This window comes from Pseudorasbora parva, chromosome 10 (assembly GCF_024679245.1).
Source record: "Pseudorasbora parva isolate DD20220531a chromosome 10, ASM2467924v1, whole genome shotgun sequence".
Taxonomy (NCBI): domain Eukaryota; kingdom Metazoa; phylum Chordata; class Actinopteri; order Cypriniformes; family Gobionidae; genus Pseudorasbora; species Pseudorasbora parva.
Genome location: NC_090181.1, coordinates 36,663,955 through 36,691,042, shown reverse-complemented (window position 1 = coordinate 36,691,042; position 27,088 = coordinate 36,663,955). Strand labels below are relative to the sequence as shown.

Here is a 27,088-nt window from a genome sequence, read left to right as displayed (position 1 = left end):
CTACGATTACAATAGGTGCCTCCGCACCTTCGGTGCTTGGCCCCTAATTAAAGTTTGCGCACAATATATGTTTGGTTCTGACTCCCTGCCTGCAAACAAATTGTCCCTTAAATGATCGATCTGGTTATGCGCTCTAAGCGCTTATGTAAATACAAAGGAAGAATATTTTTTTCTGTAGCCATGAAAAATATCCTTTTCTTAGAATTAAGTAATAATCAATACTAAATGTTCACAAATGAACTGACTGATTGATTGCAATATTAATGTAGCTACATAAAGTTAATCTATTTAAATGATTCAAATATTCATAATTAATCCCTTAAGAGCTAATTCGCTACACAAAGGAAGGCTAGTGAGGATTTGATGATACGTATCACTGCCAGATGACATAAATCAAGAGGTTTAAGGTTTTGGTCATTTGGAGCTAGTAGTTCATATACTACGGCAAGTGTCAAAATGATTCATGGTGACCTTTGATCTACCACGCCCCCTTCGTTCCCCTCTCCCCACAGACCACCCAGGTTGTTCCCCTCCCCCACAGACCACCCACGTTGTTATCACCTTTGACCTTATGTATCCTCTTGGAGGGCAATATGACCTTTGAGGTTAAATGTTTGAAATACCGGTGATGACTGTCACTACTCGATCCGTACCGGAAACACGATTTGTTCTGCGCATGCGCGAAAATGTTTCTACTTCCTGTTTGACATTGCAAAGCTATTTACGGCAGTTATTTGAATTACTACCACTCGATCCGTACCGCGATAGTTTTTTATTTATTGCATAACTATAAATCAATACAAAATAAACAATAAAGAACAATGAATATGTGCTTTTTGAAGAGTTGATAATAATTGTTAATTGTTGCGTTTGTGTATTTGTCAGGAGATGGCGCTATAGTTCACATGTTGTTACCTATAAAAAGGGTATAGTAAGAATGGAAGAGTTGTTGCACCTGCTGTCAACGTAACCATCTGGTACTGTTGGTTTGTTTGTCCTGCTTGTTGACTGAATAAAACTTTGAGAATAGGGAACTTTCTTGTCCTCATGCTTACCTGGATTTAAACATAACATTAATCATAAGCAAATACTTTGCAGTTAGCTTTAAAATTAAGGTAGGTAGGCCTATCTTGCTTTGTCAATATAATTTTTACCCATCATACAAATAAAATTTAAGACATCATCCAGCTCTTTACTTTCCTCAGTGACAGAAATATTACACAGTTGGTGAAATACAAGTGCTAATAATTTCCCATAAACCTTAATTGAATAATCACTAACAGTGATGAAGTTCCTTAAAAACTGATTTGTAGCCTATATTTAACATCTAGGATATCAAACCCTTGTAAAACTAATAGAGGGATATTCAAATGCAAACTACAATATGCTTTATAAGATGTAACCAAAAAACAACAAATTAGCAGCAATCTGTAGGCTTAAAGTAGTCTTTTGATGCTTTTATACCATATAGCCAGTTAAATAAAATCTTTATAAGAATCTAAGTCTCCACATTTACGAGACCTCACTTGGAAAATACAAATGTAGACTATACATTCCAAGGTTATTATTATGTGGCACTAATTACATTGATTAAATAGTTTAGACTTGCTTGACCCCATTTGGGAAATTCAGATGTTTTTGTTTGCATTCAATATTTCATTTTTTAAATGAAAAATTTCATTTTTTCTACTTCAACATACTTGTCTACAATATAAAGAATTCATATGCCTGCATTTAAGAAACACACAGGACAATTTATTTATATCAAAAAAATGTTTCCTGAGATGGATCCCCTTTGCTCCTTTTGTGGAGTGGAAGAGTCTGTCCCTCACCTTTTTGGGATTGTTTTCATGTAGTTACTTTTTTTTTTTTTTTTTTTGGAAGAAATTTGCAAGAAGTTTGTACGGTTTTCTCTCTTAGACAATTTTTATTTGGAGTTTAAGGATGTCCCATTTGTATTTTTTTGTATAACTCTGACAATAGTCTTAAAGACAAGTTTTTTTTTTCTTATAAATCTATTTATTTTTCTAGCTACGTTTTTTTTATACACAAGTGCAATTTTTTTTGTCTGTTAAACCTTTCTTTATTATTTTTTGTAAAGATTTGACCCATTTGAGAAATGTAATTTAGATACTGTCTTTTCTTCCAGCAATGCCAAAGCTTAAAGTCCTCTATGCGGTGCAAGAAGTATATATACCTTTTTATAATGTAAAAAGGGAAAAAAAGGCATTGGCATATTTTTCACTGTCTCACTCTCTTGAACCTAATTTAGGCTACTATAAATTGCATGCCACCCCTGGCTCAATGTTGTTGTTGTTGTTTTTTTGTGTGCTTTTTTTATAGTTACATTACCTTATATATATATAGTTTTCTTTTTTATTATTTAATTATGTATTTGTTTGTTTAATTCATTTTGCTGCCTCGGTCTATTGTTTATATTTGTTTTGTTGTTGTTGTTGAATCCTTTTTGAACTGTGGCTGTTTGCTTTTGTATTTGTTCAATAAAAAAATTATAATAATATATTTTTTTAAAAAGTGACACCGTTGTCGCCAAAACTTTGGCGATGACAGGAAGTGACGTCAATAGTACGTTTTCGCGCATGCGCAGAACAAATTGTGTTGCCGGTACGGATCGAGTAGTGACAATGACTTCTGACCTGTGATTGTTTTCGGTAGTGATCAAATGAAATAATGATGGTTTTGAACTTTGATTCGGCAATTTGAGCTGTGATTTCAGGGAGGTCCAGACCACGTGAGGTGTTTTTGCATTTCATGGCGAGTGACAAAATAAGATTGTATCATTATAGGCCAATATGCCTTGTCTCTCTTTCTGACACACACACACACACACACACACACACACACACACACACACACACACACACACACACACAAAATTGGTTCTATAAAGGGAAATGCATTTCTATTTTAAATATAATGGAAACAAAATATATATTATTTATAATACCATTTATTATACTAAAATGTAATGAAAATATAAAACAACTTTCAGAGAGCAGACAAAAACTGGTCCTTTTACATTCATGTATATACATGATTAGATGCTTTACAGGAGAAAAACAAACATTATTTTACTGTAATGTGCTGAAACATTATGAATCAAATATTAGTGTAGCTGTATGAATATATAAAAAAAAAAAATCAGAGGGGAATATTCCACTCCTGGGAATATTCCCTTGGCAACCTTGCCACCCCTGGGGTTAAAAATCCACCTGCGGCTGGTACCCCAGTGATCTTCCGTATGCAGCCCCCCGGGGTCATACGTGTATTCCTAAGTCCTCCCTACGGGTAGGCATCTTGGCGCATATCTCCTCCTGGAATATGCCTCCCAGTGTACCTTGGTATTCCTGCGTTAAGTAGAGGCCTTTGACCGTTCTAACTTGCATCAGGGTTCTCACGCTTGCGCAGGGCACTGGAAGACAGCCGAGTGGCGTTATTGCATTGGGATATGGCAAGCCGTTTTAGCATTAAATACACCTTCGCATACTAGTCATAAATCAGTTTTGACTAGTCATAATTCCAGTTCCAGATATCTCCTCTGCAATTTTGACTAGTCGATATTGCAATTAAGATATCTACAATGTGATTGTGACTAGTCATAATATGGATTGAAGATATCTACAATGTTAATTTGACTAGTCATAATATACATTCAAGATATCTATAATGCTATTTTGACTAGTCACATTCTTCCATTGACTTCCATTGGAAAATATTTCCAGATATCTTCAAATGAGTTTTGACTAGTAGAAATTGTAATTAAAGATATCTATAATTGATTTAATACTAGGCATAATTCTAATTAGAGATATCTCAAATTACAATTGCACTAGTCATAATTAAATTAGAGATATCTCTAACTGAATTATTGCTAGTAAAAATTATAATTAGAGATATCTCTAACTGGTTTTTGACTAGTCATAATCACATTTAAGATATCTTTAATTCATCAAATTTAAAGATATCTAAAATACATTTGTAGATATCTGCAAATAATTTACTAGTCAAATTATAATTGAAGATATCTTGAATTGGATTTTTGTCTAGGCAAAACTTAATACAAGATATCTTGAATTGGAATTCTTCCTAGTCAAAACTCATTTAAAGATATCTGCAATTTAATTATAGATATCTCTGTCTGATTTTTGACTAGACAGATCTTTCTTTGGAGATATCTGCAATTAGCTTTGTGACTAGGAAGAATATAAATGTAGATATCTGGAATTAACATTCTGACTAGTCAAAACTCCTTTATAGATATCTTAAACATGCATGCAAATATGCCTTAGCTAAGCCACACCTTAAACATTTTATTAACCAATCCTACCGCGGAAACCGTTGTCATCTGCCATTTTGTTTAAGAATTGTATAATAAAAGTCCTGCGTCTTTGGTCATTTTAAGCTCCTTTATAGAGAAGGAAATCAAGCGTATGAAAATAAAAATGTACCTGGGACATGTGTAAACGTGACATATAATATGCTGAGAAGATCAGGAAGGCTATATATTCTAGGCTATATATTAAAGTAATAAATAATGTTGAGATGTGCATGCTGTGGATTAAATTGTGTTAGTTTTTATTCCCAAACGAACACATTTAAAGCTAAGCATTTGGCTTTATTTCTGGTGCAACATTACATACGTTATAATTTTAAAATAACTTTTCAACATACTGGCGCTCATCACTCAACACAGCAGAATATCACATCGCAGATCTTTTGCTATAATACAACACACCACTCCCACCTTGTGGATTATTACCTTTATGACACGAATAAACACAACGCAATGTACTAATCAATGTAATCAGTAGCTACATCATGTCAATGTTATTTAAACATTTATTAACCTGTAATCTTTTTTAAAATCATTCTTAAATGTTTTTGACTGGGTCTGCTGGAGACATTTAATCATATGCATCCAAATGTTGTCACTCGTCGATTATTGGTGGAAAATTTCCTCACGTCACAACCCTACACAACAGCGCAGATTTGACTAGGAGCAGGTACAATTCAGATATCTTAAAATAGAGTTGTGACTAGTCGAAACTGAATTAGAGATATCTCTAATTATCTTTGCGTATGTGTGACGCGTCTATTGAAGATATCTCTGACCTCATTACAGATATCTTTAAAAGAGTTTTGACTAGTCAAAATGTATTTAGAGATATCTCGAATCAGATTTCTTACTAGTGCAATTATAATTGCAGATATCTCTAATTGTCATTTTGACTAGTCGAATTATAATTATCACTAGTCAAAATACAATTGTTACTATCTTTAAATATATTTATAGATAGTCAGACAAAGGTTTAAATGCTAAAATGGCTTGCGATACAATTTAATTATAGATATCTCTGTCTGATTTTTGACTAGAACGATCTTTCTTTGGAGATATCTGCAATTAGCTTTGTGACTAGGAAGAATATAAATGTAGATATCTGGAATTAACATTCTGACTAGTCAAAAATAATTTATAGATATCTTAAACATGCATGCAAATATGCCTTAGCTAAGCCACACCTTAAACATTTTATTAACCAATCCTACCGCAGAAACCGTTGTCATCTGCCATTTTGTTTAAGAATTATATAATAAAAGTCCTGCGTCTTTGGTCATTTTAAGCTCATTTATAGAGAAGGAAATCAAACGTATGAAAATAAAAATGTACCTGGGACATGTGTAAAAGTGACATATAATATGCTGAGAAGATCAAGAAGGTTGTTGTCTAATTCTAGGCTATATATTAAAGTAATAAACAAGGTTGAGATGTGCATGCTGTGGATTAAATCGTGTTAGTTTTCATTCCCAAACGAACACATTTAAAGCTAAGCATTTGGCCTTATTTCTGGTGCAACATTACATATGTTATAATTTTAAAATAACTTTTCAAATCACTGGCGCTCATCACTCAACACAGCAGAATATCACATCGCAGATCTTTTGCTATTATACAACACACCACTCCCACCTTGTGGATTATTACCTTTATGACACGAGTAAACACAACGCAATATACTAATCAATGTAATCAGTAGCTACATCATGTCAATGTTATTTAAACATTTATTAACCTGTAATCTTTTTTTAAATCATTCTTAAATGTTTTTGACTGGGTCTGCTGGAGACATTTAATCATATGCATCCAAATGTTGTCACTCGTCGATTATTGGTGGAAAATTTCCTCACGTCACAACCCTACACAACAGCGCAGATTTGACTAGGAGCAGGTACAATTCAGATATCTTAAAATAGAGTTGTGACTAGTCGAAATTGAATTAGAGATATCTCTAATTACCTTTGCGTATGTGTGACACGTCTATTGAAGATATCTCTAACCTCATTACAGATATCTTTAATAGAGTTTTGACTAGTCGAAATGTATTTAGAGATATCTCGAATCAGATTTCTTACTAGTGCAATTATAATTGCAGATATCTCTAATTGTCATTTTGACTAGTCGAATTATAATTATCACTAGTCAAAATACAATTGTTACTATCTTTAAATATGTTTATAGATAGTCAGACAAAGGTTTAAATGTTAAAATGGCTTGCGATAGTTCGACTTCCCCTAGCGATGCGCAGACCAATCGGCGGCTGACTTGAAGCAGTGCATGCCGGTTAGAAATTTTGTCCGACTTGAGACAGCGCCGACGGCACGTGACTGTGACGTATGTCAACAAAGTACCGCGAGAGCGATTCGAGAGCAGGCGGCTGATGCAGCCGGTGCAGATCAGGCTTGTTTGAGATGAGCAAAAGCGGGGGAGTCCAAGATGGCTACCTGATCAGACGTGTTTGTTCGAGCTCTTGCCCCAACTGTACTTAGACCGTGCAAAAAGTTTTTTTTTAGTTGTTTAAATACTCTATTTGGAGCTTTGTTACGTTTCTGACTTTAAGTTTTCCTCTGTATTGCGCTACCATGGGACGTAAGCGTGGTCTTTCTAATTACTCTTCGGTTGCTGATAAGACTACAGATGTTAACACATGCTTGCTAGCCAGCGGTGGTCATGATTATGTTGTTTCTGGTGTGAGCGAGGAAGATATGTTCAGTTTAGCTGAAGAAGAGTTTCCTGCATTGCCTATCACCCCGAGTAAATCCCCGAGCACAAAGAAAAGAGCAAGTGATGAGGTCCGCGCTGACATCTCGTCGCAGCTGTTGGGTATAACACAGCTGATTAACTGCCGCTCAGATGGAATCGAAAAAAAGATCTCTGACATGTCCGCTGAACTGAAGGCCGTCGCTGAGAAGGTAACAAGTCTTGAACGTCGTATGGATGATGTTGAACGGCCCGTTGCACAGATGCAGCGAAGGATGGATGACATGGAGACTTATCTGAGGAGGCGTAATCTGAGGATTGGCGGGATTCCAGAAAGTGCGAACGAAAATATTCGCCTTGAAGTGGTCAGAATCTGCCAAAATGTTCTTCCTAGTGCAAAGGATAAACTTCCAGACCCAGCTAACACAAATACGTGGCTGTTACGTAACTGCAACGTAATCTGCTGACTAAACTTTCGTTGTGGTGACGTAACTAGTTACGTTGTGACAACTGGAAAAGTGAAATTCCCAGATACGTTGTCACAACGTAACATTGTAACGTTGCCAGTTAGTAACTGCAACGTTGTGGCAACGTCATGGATCTATTAGTTGTGTGTTGGTAATCAGTTGGTAATTTTTATAATTATTCATTTTTCAATAGGCGGACATGCTGTAGTTTATGTCCTCATTTGCCCAAACTAATTTAAAGGCTATTTCAAATAATGTGAATGACGAATGCAGACTCAATCTGACTTTAGTTCATTCAGTTCATTTATTTTGAAAAACACACAAAAACGAAGAATAAAACACCCAAATTATTTAACAAAAACATCGGAGATACAGCAGAACATAAATAAAAGCATTCAAGATGCTCGGCATTATAATGTTAAACATAACATATGCTGTGCTAGCGTAAGTTACTGTTTGCTAAAGTTAGTTGACATTTCAAATGATTCAGGAAAAATACCACATAAATATGTAACAATAGGTATAAATATTAACATAAATACTTAAAGTAGACTGTAGGTAATATTACTTAACCAATCTGACACCGTTGTTGAACTTTTTTTTTAAAGATAACTGGCGATAAAACGAGAGCGAAATGTCGACGCTGTCCTCTTCTGGTCCTCTCTAGCTGTTTGTTTGTTGTGTGTTTACGGTTGCCATGGCAACTCCCAACTGCCACCAGGCGAGCGCGTTCTCGTTCAGTCTCTACTACTGTTAAATTAGATGTAGAGGCCATATCTGTCATTATTCCAACGTTTTGTATGAAATATTATGCAATAAAAAGTTTAACACTCCAGAAAAATTAACTGCTGTTGATAATATTGCCTACGGCGCGCACACACTCTTCAGTTGTGGAGGCGCGCGCATCGTGTCACGTGACACGTCACTTTTATTTTATATATAAAAAGATTGTCCGTGTTCTTAATTGTTTAAAATAAACAAAAATCGTAAGGGGAATTTTAATCTTGTCTGACATTTAATTACACATTTTAAATAGCAAATTCTGACAATCAGAATATCCTGCAATGATGGTAATGAAATTACGAGCAGGTGATGTTGCATTCACGTTGCCAGTAAGTCATGGAATTACCAAAATATTACGTGTAGAGTACGTATCTGGAACATTGTTGGTAATATTCTGACGTTCAGAGATCGTACTGACAACGCTGTGAGAAGGTAATTTTATGGTAAGAAAATTACAGGCATGCAACGTTGTAGTTACGTTGTCAGTCAGTCATAAAATTACCAAAATATTACGTGTAGAGTACGTATCTGGAACGTTGGTAATATTCTGACGTTCAGAGATCGTACTGACAACGTTGTTAGAAGGTAATTTTATGGTAAGGAAATTACAGGCATGCGACGTTGAGACTACGTTGTCAGTTGGTAAGTCATGAAATTACCAAAAAGTACGAATAAATTACGTTACGTCGTGTGTTAGCAGGGAAGTTATTGACGTGGTCCATCGTCTCGGGAAGATTCAACAAGGTGGCGCGGAAAGACCCAGGGTGACCATCATGCAGTTTTCCGTTCGCTCTTACAGAGACGCTGTCTGGAAAGCCACGAAGAATTCTTCTTATTTGAAGGACAATGGTCTACGTTTCATGGAGGACTTTTCGGCTGGCGATCGTGAAAGGAGAAGGAAGCTGTGGCCAGAGATTCAAAAGGCGCGCGCAGAGGGGAAGACGGCATACTACGTCGGAGGAAGAGCTTTCATTCAAGGGCAGGGGGAAATTCTCTCTACATAAGATGTTCCCATCTTCATACCTGATGTTGCCACATTTTCCTTTGACTGTTTGATTGTGTCTGATATATTTTTCAGACACCGATGTTGACATGCTTTCAGAGACTGGGTGTTTTGTATTTGCTCTTTTTGCACATTTTGAGGTAAAAGGTGCTGCTGGTATGTCTAACCCTTTTCAGCACTTTCCGATTGTGCGACCTTTTTTCAACATTCTATTATTTTAATTATAATTAAAGCAGGTTAATAGTGTTTTTGAGTTCTTTTAAATGTCTTTTTCTGTTGTGTCCTTGAATGCCAGGGGTCTAAGAGATGCTGTTAAACGCAAGGCTTTGTTTTTGTTTACCAGACAGTTTGGTTCTGACTTTGTATTTTTTCAAGAGTCTCATTCTAAAGATAATGATAGGAATTTTTGGAAATCGCAGTGGGGTAGCAAAATATGGTTTGCTCATGGTTCGGAGCATTCGGCAGGGGTTTCTTGTTTAAAAAATAACTTTGTAGGTGATGTTTTGCACACATACTGTGATGAGCATGGTCACTTTATTTTATTAATTCTAAAGTGTTATAATGTGCATCTTATTGTTGTTAATTATTATGGGTATAATTCTAGACCTGAAAATGATCAGTTACTATTTCTTGTGGAAGATAAGCTTGTTTATTGGCAATCAAAATTTCCAAACGCCCTTGTATTGATCGGTGGGGACTTTAATGTTGTCCTAAATGAATCCTTTGATAGGTGGCCACCTGGGGCCTGTACCATGATGGTAGTTTAACAAACTCAGGGTTAAAGGATTAGTTTTGAGTTGACAAAACCAAACCATTGTATTAAGGCTTTGTTGGTCCCATGATGCTGATCATCAACTTTCTTTGTCAACTCAGACTTTGATCCTGAGTTCAGGAGTTTAGCTGTGACATCAGTAGTGAACAGCCAATCACACGCTGTGGAACTGAGATTCACTTCTCACCAGACAATCAGTGAGATTAATTTCTCTCTTCTGCAGAATATTGCATGATTGAAAAATATTGAGAATTAAAATAAAAATAAAATACACAGCAAGATGAAAAGCTGTCTATGATAGAGGACAACTTTAAGAAAAAATAGTATACATCAATGCAAGTAAAAGTTATGAAGTTAGTTTAGTTGATATAGAGAAAATTGAACATTAAGCTCAGTAAGCTTCTTCTTTTTTAATAGGCTAGTTTTATTTATTGATTTTAAAGCTTATCCATATGACTTTATGCAGGGGATGTAATTTATATGACTTATGTATTAATTTTAACAAAGTGCCTATTAATGATTGATTAACTAAAATTATTAAGGTATAATAATTACATAAATTATATCTAAATCATTCAAAATTATTATTTTTTATAAATAAGCATTGTTAAAAGCCAGATGCTTTAGTCTTTAAAAACCCTTTACAATGCAGTGACCTTTAATTTGGAGTAGAAACAGGGGGAGTGACTTTATTGCATTAGAGGTGTGTCACTTTACTCACAGCTGATTGGTCCAATTTCAGATTGAGATCTCTTACCCAGAACATAACCTGCCCCAGAGCAGGTTAGCTGTGGAGCGTAAGTTACTATGGTGATGAACACGGCTAAAAGCCAAACCACTTTAATGGTACCTAAAACACAGGATTGGCACAAACTAAGCTTAAACAAATCTGGCTAGCCAGCTAAACCAGCTTCATGGTACAGGCCCCTGGTAGACAATCAAATTCAAACTTGGCTTTGAAAGCATTTATGAATAGGTTTGAGCTTATAGATATATGGAGGGCTAAAAATATAAATGATAGAGTGTACACATGGAGCAATAAAAATTCGTCTAGACTTTCACGAATAGATTTTTGGTTAATCTCTAGGAATCTTGACAAGGATAATATTTTTGTTGATATCTCGGCAACACCGTTAACAGACCATAAGGCTGTTTACATTAAAATTTTGCTAACTCCTGAAGCTAGTAACAGGGGCACTTCTTATTGGAAGATGAACAGCTCATTACTTAAGCATAATGATGTTAAGTCCGAGCTGGAAAGACTTATTGTTTTTTATTGGAATAAAGCTAAACGAGAAAATTCATTTGGCATCAATTGGGAATTATTAAAATTTGAAATAGGGAAATATTTAAGAAAATTCAGTTCTGTTCTGGCTAAATCAAAACGTCTTGAAGAAATAAAAGTAGTTAGTGAAATCTCCTCTCTTACCAAAATCTTACCTGAAAACTTGACAGATAGTCAGAAAGCACATTTAGTTGCCTTGCAATTTAAGCTAGATGATTTGTATAAATTAAAAGCTCAGGGTGCTTTCATTAGGTCAAGGCAAAGATGGCTAGAATATGGGGAACAGATGTCATCTTATTTTTTTAAACTTGAGAAGAATAGGGCTAAATACAATTCTATTTGTCAATTAAATATTGGTGGGACTGTCTCAGAAAACCCTAAAGAAATTTCCAGTTTTTGTTTTAACTTTTATTCAAATTTGTATAAATCTAATTTTAGTCTAGAAGATTTAGATACTTTTTGTAAGCACCTTGGTCATGTTAATTCTATTAATCAGGATGAAAAAAGCTTTTGTGACTCACCAATTACTGTTGATGAGATTAAGGAAGCAATTTCTCATTTAAAAAATAACAAGTCACCTGGTAATGACGGAATAACATCTGAATTCTATAAGTTTTACTCTGAGCTTCTGTCCCCTTTCCTTCTCGAAGTGTATACAGAGAGTTTAAACTGCTCTGAGCTTACAGCTAGTATGAAGCAAGGTGTCATTTGTTTAATTCCTAAACCTAAAAAGGACACTCTTCTCTTAGACAATTGGAGACCCATCAGCCTTCTTAATAACGACTATAAATTGTTTGCCCTTATATTCTCAAAGCGTTTCAAGTCGATTCTGAACTCCATTATTGATGAGAATCAATCAGGTTTTATGAAAGGCCGCCATATATTTAATAATATTAGACTTGTTTTTGACCTCATTGACTATTCTAACCTTATTCAGGATGATAGTTTAATACTTTTTTTGGACTTTTTCAAGGCATTTGACACTATTGAGCATCCTTTCATCTTTTTTTGTCTAGAGCGTTTTGGTTTTGGGCCATATTTATGTAATGCTATGAAAACTCTGTATGCAGGGGGAAATAGCTCAGTGAAATTAGGACATGGTACAACACAGAGATTTTTTCTAGAAAAAGGAATACGACAAGGCTGTCCAGTCTCTGTATATCTTTTTCTTATAGTAGCTCAAGTTTTCTGTCATTTTATTAAGGATAGTAAGATAGAAGGAATTCATATTGCAGGTAGAAATATTTTAATTAGTCAACTAGCGGATGACACAGCCTTGTTTTTAAAAAATTCCAGTCAGGTTAATCAGGCAATTAAAATTATTCAGTTGTTTTCAAATGCTTCAGGTCTATACCTTAATATTAAAAAATGTGAAATTTTAGATTTGAAAAGCTCCTCTCTTGTATCTGTGGATGGCATTCCTGTTAAAGAAGCTGTTAATTATTTAGGTGTTGTTATCTCAAAAAGTGAACAAGACAGAGTTTCTCTGAATTTTAATCCTGCTTTTGAAAAGATTAAAAACAAATTTAATCTTTAGCTATTAAGGGACTTGTCCCTTAGAGGTAGAGTTCTTCTTTCAAAAGCTGAAGGAATTTCTAGACTAACCTATGCTGCTTCATCTATACATGTAGACAATAATACTGTCAAAGCTATTGATCGAATTTTATTTAATTTTCTATGGAAGAATCATGTGCACTACATTCGTAAATCTGTAGTTATAAATTCGCTTAAAAGTGGTGGCCTTGATTTTCTTGATTTTGGCAATTTAAATAATACCCTCAAAATTAATTGGTTCAAGAATCAAATTAATTGGAAGAATCGTGTGCACTACATTCGTAAATCTGTAGTTATAAATTCGCTTAAAAGTGGTGGCCTTGATTTTCTTGATTTTGGCACTTTAAATAATACCCTCAAAATTAATTGGTTAAAATTTTGTTTGAAGAAACCTTCTTTGTGGAATTTTATTCCTAATTTTATTTTTGACCAACTTGGGGGTCTTTCTTTCTTACTAATCTGTGACTATACAATTAACAAATTACCAGTGAAATTGTCTGCCTTTCATGCTCAAGCTTTATTGGCTTGGAAACTGATTTACAAACACAACTTCTCTCCACATCGTTATTTTATTTGGAATAACCGTTGTATTTTATATAAGCACAAAAGTTTTTTTTTAAGAAGCTGGTTTGATAAGGGTATTGTTTTAGTTTGCCATTTGTTTAACTCTCAGGGATACCTTATGACATATGACGAATTTCTTAAGCACTTTAATTTTCCTGTGATGCCCAGGGAATTTGCTCTTGTATTTTCTGCAATTCATTCTGGTATAATTTCTTTATGTAGAGAGGTACTGCCTTTGGAAGATATGCCCATAATTAACCCAACTGATACGACTTGTGGTAAAATTTGTTTTTTACAGTTGAAAAACAACAACAAATCTATTCGCTCGCTATTTCTAAAAGAGGTTGTCACCAATTCTTGTTCTACTGCTTATTCGTAAATCTGTAGTTATAAATTCGCTTAAAAGTGGTGGCCTTGATTTTCTTGATTTTGGCACTTTAAATAATACCCTCAAAATTAATTGGTTCAAGAATCAAATTAATTGGAAGAATCGTGTGCACTACATTCGTAAATCTGTAGTTATAAATTCGCTTAAAAGTGGTGGCCTTGATTTTCTTGATTTTGGCACTTTAAATAATACCCTCAAAATTAATTGGTTAAAATTTTGTTTGAAGAAACCTTCTTTGTGGAATTTTATTCCTAATTTTATTTTTGACCAACTTGGCGGTCTTTCTTTCTTACTAATGTGTGACTATACAATTAACAAATTACCAGTGAAATTGTCTGCCTTTCATGCTCAAGCTTTATTGGCTTGGAAACTGATTTACAAACACAACTTCTCTCCACATCGTTATTTTATTTGGAATAACCGTTGTATTTTATATAAGCACAAAAGTTTTTTTTTAAGAAGCTGGTTTGATAAGGGTATTGTTTTAGTTTGCCATTTGTTTAACTCTCAGGGATACCTTATGACATATGACGAATTTCTTAAGCACTTTAATTTTCCTGTGATGCCCAGGGAATTTGCTCTTGTATTTTCTGCAATTCATTCTGGTATAATTTCTTTATGTAGAGAGGTACTGCCTTTGGAAGATATGCCCATAATTAACCCAACTGATACGACTTGTGGTAAAATTTGTTTTTTACAGTTGAAAAACAACAACAAATCTATTCGCTCGCTATTTCTAAAAGAGGTTGTCACCAATTCTTGTTCTACTGCTTATTGGGCTAAATTTGTTTATAACCTTGATTGGGAAAGTGTTTGGTTATTACCTCATAAGTTTTTTGTCACAAACAAGGTGAAAGAAATTTCTTTTAAGATAATACACAAATTCTACCCTGTCAAACATTTTCTTAGAAAGTTTAAGGAAGACATTGATGTTAGTTGCTCTTTTTGCTCTTTGCACGTGGAAACGGTTTCCCACATTTTTTGGCATCGTAGTCATACGAAAAGGTTATGGCAGGACGTGTCAATGTTTATTAAGCAAAAGGTTCTCTTTAATTTTAATTTACATTTTGAAAATGTAATTTTTGGATATCTTAAGTATGATAACAGTGTGAATAAGCAAGCTTTTGTAATTAATCTGGTAATTCTATTAGTAAAATTTCACATTCATAAGTGTAAGTTTTCTAGCAAGAAACCCAATTTCTCAGTAGCCTTTAAAGAATTTGAAAATTATTTCTCTACTATTCAATCTAGTGCAAATGAAAAAGCTATTAAGACTGTTCATATGTGTACTGTCTTTAAAATCTTTGAATAACACAAAGGTCTTCACTGCATGAAAAAAGGTGTATCCGGACCCGTATACTCCTGTATACACTGCTGAAATTCGGAAGAATCCGGGAGTATACTGGCCGGATAGGTCAAATTCCATGGATCGGTATATATCCGTATACATCCGGAATGATACCAAATCGGATGTATGTTGTGGCCGTATACTTCCATGCTACAGCCATTTGTTGCCATGGCAAGTAATCCCATCAGGTTTTTTCAGGAGACATTTTCACACCTCTGAGGAGCTTTGCCTCACATCCCCTATTGGCCTTTCAACTCAAACTGGATTGGTTGTTCTTTTAAAACCACTCCCAAAACCCAAACTGCTATTAGAGGACAGGGCACATTGAAAACCCAGTAAAGGGATTTTATTGGTTACTTTTAAAACTTAGCCCGCCCTTGGCTTTATAGCTTAGTGATTTGATTGGTTACTTTTAAAACTTAGCCCGCCCTAGGCCTTATAGTTTAGTGATTTGATTGGTTATAGGTCAGCTATGCAGATACTGCTCATACACCATAAACCCCACCCCCCTCTCCCCCCAAAGGAAAAATACACACAAAAAACAATTTAGGAAAATATGGAATATTTATTAAGGTACATAAAACATTACCAAGAGCATTTTAAACGAGCAAAATAATAGAATGGAGAAACAAAAACAAGTGAACAAAATGTATTTAAAAGGGATGAAAATGTAAAGAACAAAAAAAATAAAGGCATTTAAAAGGAACAAATAAACAATATAAATATAACTATATAAAATAAACATAAGTTAAAATGAAAGGGTAAAAAAGGCATGAAAAATAAAATTAACACAACATATTTAAAAGTTGGCGATATAAAGAAATAAATACACAGTGTATCTAAAAATGTAACATTATAAAATGAGACAATGCAAAAATGTAAACATTATAAAATTAGAACCAGAATGTTAAAAAAAAGGTTATATAATATACATAAATGTTCTAAGTAAAAAATAAAAATAAGTAAAAAAAAATAATAAAAAAAAACTCCCAAAGAGCATTGTAAACATATATTATAAAATGAATGGGGGAAAAAAAGTGAGCAAATTCTATTTAAAGGACGGCGATGTAAAGAAATAAAAGAAAAAAAATGCATATAATATATGTTCTAAGTAAACAATATATATAAGTGGAAACATTTCCAAAGAGCATTGTAAAAATACATTATAATGATGCACTGATGATGTGACGTGTAGCGTGGGTCAGCCTCTTGTCTGGTTCGTAGCACTTGGGAGAGCGCAGACAACCGTGGTTCTGTTTGGTGGAGACCTCACCATCCACACTGGCCTTCCATCAACAACAGCATCATCTTTATCAGACATCTGCTCTATTGTTGCGTTCTCTCACAGGTCTCTTTCTGCGTTAGCTTGTACAACCCTGAACCTGGTCTCCAGCAACTGCAAAACATGACAGTAATTTAACCACTAAAACACAGACTGTGTTTACATGTGCAACAATAATACAACTATGTATTCTAAGAGTAAGGTCTTAATCGCAGGAAGATGCTCACATGACAAGCAGAACTCTTCACTCCAGTTTACATGCAATTTGCATTATTCACTAATGAGTATGGTTATGTCACACTCAGATTTGATCAAAGTATTGGGTTTAATGTTTAAGTTTAATCACAATATGGACAAAATCATATCTCCTAAAGAGAAAATAAATGCTTAGCAAGTTTCTTAACTTACCCTTCACTTTGACGGTTCTTTGCCATGTTCTTCATAGTGTGTCTTTTTTTGGGCCTTTTCAGGCTGAGCCACAGAATACTTCCTCCGTGGTGTCTCAATATGTCTTGCAACCTGCTAAATAAATCATGAATAATTGTAATACCAATAAAAGTAAGCAAAACAAAGCACACATGGTAAATGTTAATATAAAATTACTTTAAAAAAAATAATACAATCTTTAAGATTACCTTTTACACATTCAGGGTCAACATCTGTAAAAGTTGTCCTTAATTCTTCAAAGGAAAATGGTCAAAGCGAGGTTGTGTGATGACTATTCTGGGGGGAAAAGTTGCAGTTATAATTAATGAAATTCGGTTTTGGCATTTCAAATCCATATGACGTTAGAAGTAGGTTAACCTAACATTTACAGTATACAATAAGCAGTCTTACCCAGTTTGTGGATCGTATTTGTGTGGGCTGTTCTCTGAATTGGGTTTCACACAAAGGCACCTTACAGATTCCTGTAAAGTTTGAAATTAAAATGCGTTTAAACGGATTCACAATCTGCAAGAACCACAATATTTTCAAGTTTGAATAAGATGGCCATCAAAGTAACCGCTGGAGACAAAACACATAACGTTATTAGGCTAACGTTAATTGTAAGCCAACTTTGGTTTACAGGCACATTATATAACAATAACTGAACTTACCTCACGTTATGTGCCCTTTTAAATCTTTTCACAATGTTGTTAGGCTCTTCCTGTAAGTTAGTCCGTGCTGCTCATACTTTTGCTCGAGAGAATAAAGACGCTGGACAGCCTCTTGGAGAAGATCAGCCTGTTCATGCTGTGCAGATATTAAAGTAGTAAGCTGACGAGATATAGCACTCTGGCCGGAGATCAGCTGCTTCATCAAGGCATTCACAGTAACTGGGCTTGAGCTTGAGCCTGCTTGTCCTCCTCTGTTCAGTGGAGTAGAAAAACTAAGGTTCCTTTTACTCTCCATATTAAATCTGTCGAAAATGATCGATTCCAAATCTCAACCAAACACCACAAAAAAACAACAATCCGTTCTCTGTACTTCCGGAAACAATGCGGAGGTTTCAACTTTCGCGCGCTTGTAACAATACACTACTATTGGATGCGCCTCCGTCACCACCTGTATTGTGAGTGGTTGATTTCAAACCTCAAAACGCCCCCTCTTTGGCGCGTGTTGTTTGCTTGCTAATCCCATAGACAGTAAAAGAAATGGACGGAGCGTTCCCATTGACGTCTACGGCGAAAGAATGAAGTCAACCTAGGGGCACTCACTTCCTGATGGCTGAGCGAACTGCGCAGGCTCAGACTGAGCTTGACGACGTAGATGTGACGTGAGCCTCCTGTCTGACAGCTGTGAGTCTTCTAGTAGATGTGGAAAGCGAAATCTGAATCACGTTGTTTAAATATTTTCTCCCGTTGCTTTTGGCTCACTATGGGCTTCTCCCCATTCTTCTCCCTTGACTTTATCAGACTAGTCTCCAGGACATGTCTCCACGTCCCCCCGACTGTCTCATAGACAGTAAAAGATTGCCTGCGAGCGTCTCCTCAGGTCTATACGGTAATTTCTCAACTGTGCGACAGGGTCGCGTTGGTTATGACGCAATCATTAGCCTATTTTTACAAAAACAGCTTCTGCGGGGCGATAGTGTAAGATACAAGGTAATGGAGCCTTTTATACATTGTCGTGTTTCTTTAGTAATAAACAATGGACAAATGGAGTCTTTAAACGTCTCAGATGTAAAGTTATTCACTGTCAAAGTGACTCAAAAATGAATGGGAGTCAATGGGATGCTAACAGCAGGTGATGGCTTGGTTAGCAATGGCCGCCCCTAGGGGTGGAACGCTTTCCGAGCGCTAGATTACCCCCTTGGCTAATCCCCACTCAAACCACGCCCTCGGTATGACGCGTCGCAGGTGTATCAATAGGTGTGTTCGACATCGGCTGCGGCTGGATGCATGCGATCGGCGAGAGTAGCCGAGTGCAGGCGGGGAGGAGCTGCAAACGGAGACGTGAAGTCAGACACTTTCTGCTTCTCGTGGTGACGCTTGCACTGCGTTTGCAAACTTTATCACAGCTGAAGTTAAATAAATGCAGCATTTCTCAAATACACAGATGTTTCAAATGATATTTTCATCCAATACTTTATATACTGCTTAATAAAGCATCTATTTGGGCAAGATTAAAGTTCAACATATAAACCTACACTATCAATGAAGTGTTGTCAACGGTTTTTATCAGTTTTAGTTTGATAAACATGACAATATAACGTCGCGACTACATGAAAAGAGGTTTTACTGTTATAAATAAATGATTTGTGAGCATTAGTGTAACATAAGGTTTTAGAATAAACACGAAACACACGTGTTCACTGTCATGCAGTGAATCCGGCCAATCGTTGATCAGCTGTGTCGTCATCAGAGCTCGAGCAGCCTCCTGCAGCCACCCTTGAGAATCTGCACCGGCTGCATCAGCCGCCTGCTCTCGAATCGCTCTCGCGGTACTTTGTTGACATACGTCACAGTCACGTGCCGTCGGGGCTGTCTCAAGTCGGACAAAATTTCTAACCGGCATGCACTGCTTCAAGTCTGCTGCCGATCGGTCTGCGCATCGCTAGGGGAAGTCGAACAAGCCTTTTAATTTGGTGCAAAAATATAATGCTGGACATAATTATCTATCAACATGGAAGGACAACCACCTGTTGATAATAATACGAGAAAGAGAGCTCGGCGGTTTTGCGACCACATCGCAAATGTTTCACATGCATATTTATATCTTCACAAAAAAAAGTTTATTTTTTCCACAATGGAACGATTACAGCTGAGACAAATCACAACACAGAGCTGGAAGTGAGTGCATGTGATGAACTTCATCCAGACGAAATGAGACCTGTGGACTGGGATGATGCTGGTATTCATTTGGGTAAGTTACTGAACATTTTTTTTAAATGTAAAACCAAATGACAAGTAAAATAAGATGGCGATCATCAGCATTTGGTTTATATATTTACTGATGTCGTGCAACATTACACTGATGTCCATGATCTGCTTTGGTTAGAGTTGACACACAATAGTGATTTGGTTGTTTTCAGAATGTAGTAAGTTTGTTTTTTTTCCAGTATAGGCATAAGTCTTGTTAATACATTGTAACTTTTATTTATTACAAATTTTGTCATAGCTGTATTTGCTGAACATTTAAATCATGATGGGCCATTCATAACAATAACTAAAGTTATTTGGATAAACTATTACGAATGGTCCATTAACATTTCTATGGCCCATCATGACCCGTACACATGCTGTACTGTAAAGTGCATGATATGTGATTCTAAGGGATTTTAGTAAAAAGCTGCTAACTTTAAGATAATGCTAGACAAATGCATAGCTCCAGCCATTAATCAATTGGTGTTGATGTTTCACTGTTTAAACTATATCTTTGTATTTAGCTTGTGTATGTAAATTTGTGTGTAGCTAAAATCGTTGTATTGTTCTTTAATTGTTACAGAGGACATTGGAGACCAAGAGCAAGTTGATTTCTGCATATTTGAAGAAACCAAGCATTTACATACATGAGAACTAAGATTCGGCAGATCTTCTTGATTTATCCATCACTGAAGGCAAGGCAAGTGTATTGTTACACTTCTATTAATTTTTTTCTAAAAAAAAAAACTCTAACAAATGTCTTTTTTTTGAAGAAGAAGAAGAAGACCGCAATGAGCTGCTCAGGCTTTCCTTGGAGCTCAGTGAAACGTCTTCAGATGATGACAGTGACCATGAAGAGCAACATGTCTTTACAGATGGTCAGCACAGTGAACATTTGGATTATAAAGATGACAAACCTGAAGAAGATAATGACAATAGAGACAGCTCTGCTTTATTACTTGTAAAGCTATTAGCAATAATGCTTTTAACCTGGCAAGCATTGTTCAACATTTCAGATGATGCCATCACTGCCCTGCTGCTATGCCTCAGACAACTGATGGCTCATTGGAAATATTCTCAGTGTTGATTGGCGTCTCCTCTGGGTTTGCCACTGTGGCCTTTGGCTTACTCAGTTGGGGACACTAAAACTATAACACTAAATTTATGATCCAAGTTATTCAACTAAATATACAAATAAAATGAATTAATTGGGTCTTATTTAATTCTATAAACTATAATATTGATCTGCCAACATTGTTGACCCTACAGCCAACTAAAATTTTGTTGCAATACGGTCTCGTTTGACACTGTGAGGCTAATTTGAAACAATCGTCATTGTAAAAGTGCTATATAAATAAAGTTGATTGATTAATGCAATTTGCTGGTATGATTCCCAAGACTTTATATTAACTAAGAAAATATACCAGTACGACAACTTCACTGAATATGCTGTCTGTCCAAAAAGATGATAAGCTTCAACGGCAAGGAATATCTGTACCCCAAACTAACCTATTGTTACAAGAAAGTAACTCAGTCATTAGAGACATTGGTAAAAAAAGACCTGGGACACAGACTGATTGTGCAGCAGCGTTCCTACCTGTGGAACGTATTGCAGGGAGATGTGTACTAAGTACATACATTGTGTAGTTAAGTCAGACAAAAGAAAAGGTATCAGTCATAATTCCCATTTGCACAATGTTTGAGATTTAGCCCCATGCGATTTCCAACGACCTTTTTATTCCTTTAATTTTATTTTGAGCATATCCGTTTTTTTGTGTTTTAAAGGCATTTTTTTCATTATTTCACATTTATGTACATTCCTTTTTATTAAATGGTATTGTTATTAACTGCATTTTGTAAAACTTCACAATAAATGTGTTATTCTAAATTGGTTGGTTAATTTTCCTTTATTTGTTCCATTCAATTCCTTAATTTAAATACTCTGTTTTTGTGACTAAATGTTTGGGGTGTTTATTTTGTAGTGTTTTTATAAAAACTTTGATTAAGAGTCATAATCCTGAAGTCCTCCCCTGCCACCCCTCCCTCTGAGAACGGCCAGCACCTCAGTGTCATTAACATATGAAAGGCCTTCTTCACACCTAACAGTCACCAGTCCTAGCACCCAGCAGTGTTTCAGCTGTATATTTCCGTGAAATTTCACGGATGCCTGTATATGTCCGCATATGTGAGGTTTCCGGGTGTATCTTGAAATATACTGTTCCGTGTTACTCTGATCCGCTTTTTCCCACATACGTCCGGTAAACCTCAAATTACACAGGAGTTTACCATGCCCGGATAATGCCGTATTCCAGGGTTTTCATGCAGTGCTTGTATCACTGTGAATGTTTTATTTTTTTTATATGTGTACTGTCTTTAAAATCTTTGAATAACACAAAGGTCTTGTATCACTGTGAATGTTTTTTTTTTGTTGTTGTTGGGTTTTTTTTGTTGTTTTTTTATAATTTTTTTTATTGTTATGTTTTATTTTTAATATATTTGTGTTTTTTAATTATAATTTATTATTATTATTATTATTATTCATTATTATTATTTTTGGCGCGTTCCTTTTATTTTATGTATATGTGTCATTCGCTCCCCTGGCTTCAAAGTGTATGTTGTTCTGTTGTTCAAGCATAATAAAAAAATAAAATAAAAAAAAAATAATAAAAAAATGAGCAAAATCTGCGCAGAACCGATCACCGGTGATCAGCGCGAGATGCATGCCGGTTAGAAATGTGTCCGAGGACGTGTCGGATTCTGCAGTCGAGCGCAGTTGCTCTTCACCGACTGCGCTGAACAAAAGCACGATGGGAAACGACTTGCTGACGACACAGCTTAATGCTCATTGGTTTAAATAACCGTGATGCAAGGTTGCTTTTTAAAATATTTGATTTTAAAACTCTGATATCATGTTTTAATGTGTATAAATTATGTGTGAATATTCCCAAACATTCGGACAGTGCGATCTCTCTGTGGGTTATTTGATTGTTGTCATATTAATAAAAATATATAAAAACATGTGTAATTAAAATAAAAATGCTTGATAAACAGGCCTTTCGAAAGGAAATAAATAACAAAAACTTTGGGTGTCTTGTTCATAATATTTATTTTCAATTAAAAGCAACAGAACTTAAATGACATCCAGTTTATCAGCAACAGACCGCATGAGTGTGAATCCCGCGATATCTGCAACTGATCTCGCAGGTGTCTGATCCACTACGAGAGGAGAGAACTGTCCGGCTTGCCTGCTCTTTTTTCACTCCTCCCCTCACTGCAGCCGCCTAGTCTCGCCTTTATTTCAGGCGAGGCAAGGCGCATCTCAAACAAGCCTATCCTCAAGGGTGGCTGCAGGAGGCTGCTCGAGCTCTGATTATGGCGCGTACTCCGGGCCAAAATTAAACATCCGACCGACCGACCTACCGATCGAACGTCTAACCGAACGTCTATCCGACCGTCTTGTCTGATGGAGCGGGTGACCCACGTGACGACGTGACGTGACGTCAACGTCTTGAAATTATGTCTTTTTTTACCATTTATATATACAAGCTGATGTGTAAAGACTATACATTGACACTGCAGGCACTAAATACAGATATATACCTAAAATAACACTCAACCATTTCCTGCTGTACTTCCCTGAATAAGTCTTTAAAGATGTTGTAGGCTATTTTAAGTCTTTCTTAGTGATTAACTGAAAAAAGCTTGTATATCATGACTTTCTCTGTTTTCCATGACAAAAGGAGCTAATGTTTCAAACTTTTAAACATCAGACTCACCTATTTTAACTGTACATCCATGCAGTGGGCTACTGTTAATTAATGTATTTGTATTTTTCCATATTATTTTATGTATATGTACGTTATATAATTTGCATATCATGGTTAGTAACAGTGGCTCAGTGGTTCATGTAGGTTGTCTACAAACCAGAAGGTAGGTGGTTCAATCCCCGGTTCCACCTGACCAAGTGTCGAAGTGTCCATGAGCAAGACACCGAACCCCAGCTGCTCCCGACGAGCTGGATGGCGCCTTACATGGCTGACATCGCCGTCGGTGTATGAATGGGTGAATGTGAAGCAAAATGTAAAGCGCTTTGGATAAAAGCGCTATATAAATGCAGTCCATCCATCAAACAGATCCATTTTATATTGTTTGTCATTGTTTTACAAGTAAGAGTTAAAAGTTATATGTTAACGAGTTTTAATTTGTAAATCTTCAATGTAATGGGGCCATGTTGTCATTAATTGTCCATTTACTTTTAATGGTAGTAACACATTGACCCCCTTCAGGGGTCGCCACAGCGAATCACCTGCCTCCATCTGTTCCTATCCTCTGTATCCTCTTCTCTCAGACCGACTACCTTCATGTCCTCCTTCACTACATCCATAAACCTCCTCTTTGGTCTTCCTCTTGACCTCCTGCCTGGCAGCTCTAACCTCAGCATCCTTTTATTATTAAATATTATTAATTATTATTATTATTCACTATATATATATCCAATATATTCACTCTCCACCCCCTGAACATGGCCAAACCATCTCAACCTGGCCTCTCTAACTTTGTCTTCAAAACATCTCACATGTGCTGTCCCTCTGATGTACTCATTCCTGATCAATCCTATCCATCCTCGTCACTCCCAAAGAGAACCTCAACATCTTCAGCTCTGCTACCTCTAGCTCTTCCTCCTGTCTTTTCCTCAGTGCAACTGTCTGAGTAACACATTGAGTAAGGTTAAGATTATTCAATAAACACATTGTTAATTTTTACCATGATTTTGTCTCCTTCCTTCTGATATTTCCTCTGCTGACTTCACTGACTCGTGGGCTGGTATCATAATGAGTTAACATAAGCTGTTGATGTATTGGAATATAAAAAAATTACTTTTCTGAACTTATGCAGAGAGAGAGAGAGATCATGGCAACTCAACACTGGATCTAACATGCATTTTCACTGTCTCTCATCTTGTAATCATAGGGGCATAAAGTGATTTGCAGCTTATGGTTATAATGGATTATAGTCGTTTAAAATCCTTGTTAATGTACATAAAGACTTCATCCTAGTCTGTAAGATTGTATATTGTAATATTTGAAACAGTGCTAATAAGAGTATAGGCTAGATGCCAGATATATTATAAATAATTTTTAGTTTCTAGATAATATGGATTTTTTTTTCCACAGTTCTCCCATGATTCTGAAAACAAAACTAAACCAAAAAAGAACGCAGATAGGCCTAATTTACTCGAGGTTCTATGAGTCTATTCAAGCTTCTATTCCTTTAAATTTATAAATAAATATATAAATATATAAATAAATATATATATATATATATATATATATATATATATATATATATATATATATATATATATATATATATATATATATATATATATATATATATAAATTTATTAAAATGAATACAAGTTTTAATAGACTCATAGAACCTCGAGTATATATATATATTAATGTGTGGATGTCATCCTGAGCTTGAACTATACAATGAGCTGCATCAAATCCGTTTAATCAGTCACTGGTGACACCTAGTGGAGTAATATTGTAGAATCTTTTATTCTAAATCGAAAGCTTAACAGTAGTTCGGCTGCCGCAACATCAGTGGGTTTTTTTTCGGACCATAAACTTTTATTCCAAAGCTTTCATTATATTTGATGTTTGCAAAACAGAAATATAAATCGTATATTCAGTTTAACAGCATTGAATTCAAAAAGTTTGTAACTGAACTGCGAAGTGTGCACATTTTGATGCTTAAATTATGTTCAATGACTGGGTCAAACGCGTTTGCAAATCGGCCTGAATCCACTTGAATTAATTTGGACTGCTCTCTCAGTAGCTACGCAAGAGGTTTGCACAAAACCTTTGTGATATTTAGGCTGCTAAATGTCGACAAAAAACTATTGAGAAGTAATTCCAAAAAGTATGTTGGTATGTTTGTGTATATCCTAGCAGCAATAGCCATTATTTTTAATGGAAGGAGACATAGGCGTGTTATCCACGCATTAATTAAAATTCAAAGAACGAAATATATATATACGTTTTATCCATAGGTTTTATCAGTCACTGGTGACACCTAGTGGAGTAATATTGTAATATAATCTTTATTTAAAGCTTAACATTACTTTCAAACGTCATTTACTTATTTTAATCACGGCTGCCACAACATCAGTGTTTATATTTCCGACCATAAACCTTTTTTTTCTTTTCTTTTTTTTCTTTTTTTTAACAATACTTTCGTTATTATTTTGATGTTTGGAAAATATAAATAGCCATATTTTATTAAATAATAGTTCAAACAAGCCTTAAAATACATATTTTTGTATTTTGTCATATTTGTGATGAAGCCAGACGAATTGATGACCAGCCCCAGCTTATTTTTTAAGGTGAAGAAAATGGTCTTGCAATATTCCTAACTTGTAAGTTGCTTTAATAGGCTATACCTAGTATATTAAAAACATGCATACAAATTAGGCTAAATAACGCATTAATTAAAATTCAAAGAACGAAATGTTTGAATTTGCATGTTGGAAACTCAAAGGTTTTTTTTCGTTATTTTGACTTTGAATTTCGTTTGTTAGAAATATGAAATGAATTTAGAAATGCTTTTAAAATGAAAAACGAAATGTTTAATAAACATGATATGCATGATAAATAATCATTTCTCTGAATCAACAACCTTTGTGAGTGTACACAAAAGTATAGACAGTTTATATTTTATAATTATGTCTTGCACATATCTGTATGGCTAAAAATGTCTATTGTATTGTGAGTTATATGCTGCTATAAAGGACAATGTCCATCAGAAAGCGCTGGCAACATCATTGGCCATGGGTTAAAGAAAATGCCTATTTAATTAGTCTATGTTTAAATATTAGCCTATACAATTTTTTTGTGTTATTTTTTAGTTGATTTTTTTTAAACAGCAGGTAAGAGGTTATACATAAGATGCGCGTCTGGAGACATTGAGTATTGCTTTGAATAAAGTTATAATTCAAAGTGAATTTCGTTTCGTTTTGCAATGAGCATGGATTTCTAGTGTAGCCTATTTACTTGAACTTCTTAGGTAGTCTAATATCTATGGTTTAGAGGCAGTCAAAATCAGAATTTTAATGGCCTGATAAAGCTCTCTCAACGGGCCTGACCTGCGATGCCGCGCTGAGTGACAATCACTTTCTCACGTAAAGAAAAATATTGCAAGTTAGCCAACTACTATATAATGAAATTTGAACAAGT

The 27,088-nt window shown here is 35.3% G+C and overlaps 1 protein-coding gene and 1 long non-coding RNA gene across 3 annotated transcripts in view; both read right to left on the bottom strand.

The window, feature by feature from the left end:
- The window catches only part of LOC137091517 (uncharacterized), a 98,193-nt gene extending 97,267 nt beyond the window's left edge, over positions 1 to 926 (bottom strand). The window contains exon 1 of one of the 2 annotated variants that reach the window (XM_067456019.1): positions 634 to 926. The gene's annotated coding sequence lies outside the window, so the exon portion shown is untranslated. The remainder of the gene's footprint in view (positions 1 to 633) is intronic. The other variant, XM_067456020.1, reaches the window with a different exon arrangement.
- Positions 927 to 16,921: 15,995 nt separating this feature from the next.
- Positions 16,922 to 18,049, bottom strand: LOC137090735 (uncharacterized). Its single transcript, XR_010907953.1, has 3 exons — positions 17,341 to 18,049; positions 17,139 to 17,226; positions 16,922 to 17,025 (listed from the first exon to the last, which is right to left on the bottom strand). It is a non-coding gene; the product is annotated as an uncharacterized lncRNA (long non-coding RNA).
- Between the last annotated feature and the right edge of the window lie 9,039 nt (positions 18,050 to 27,088).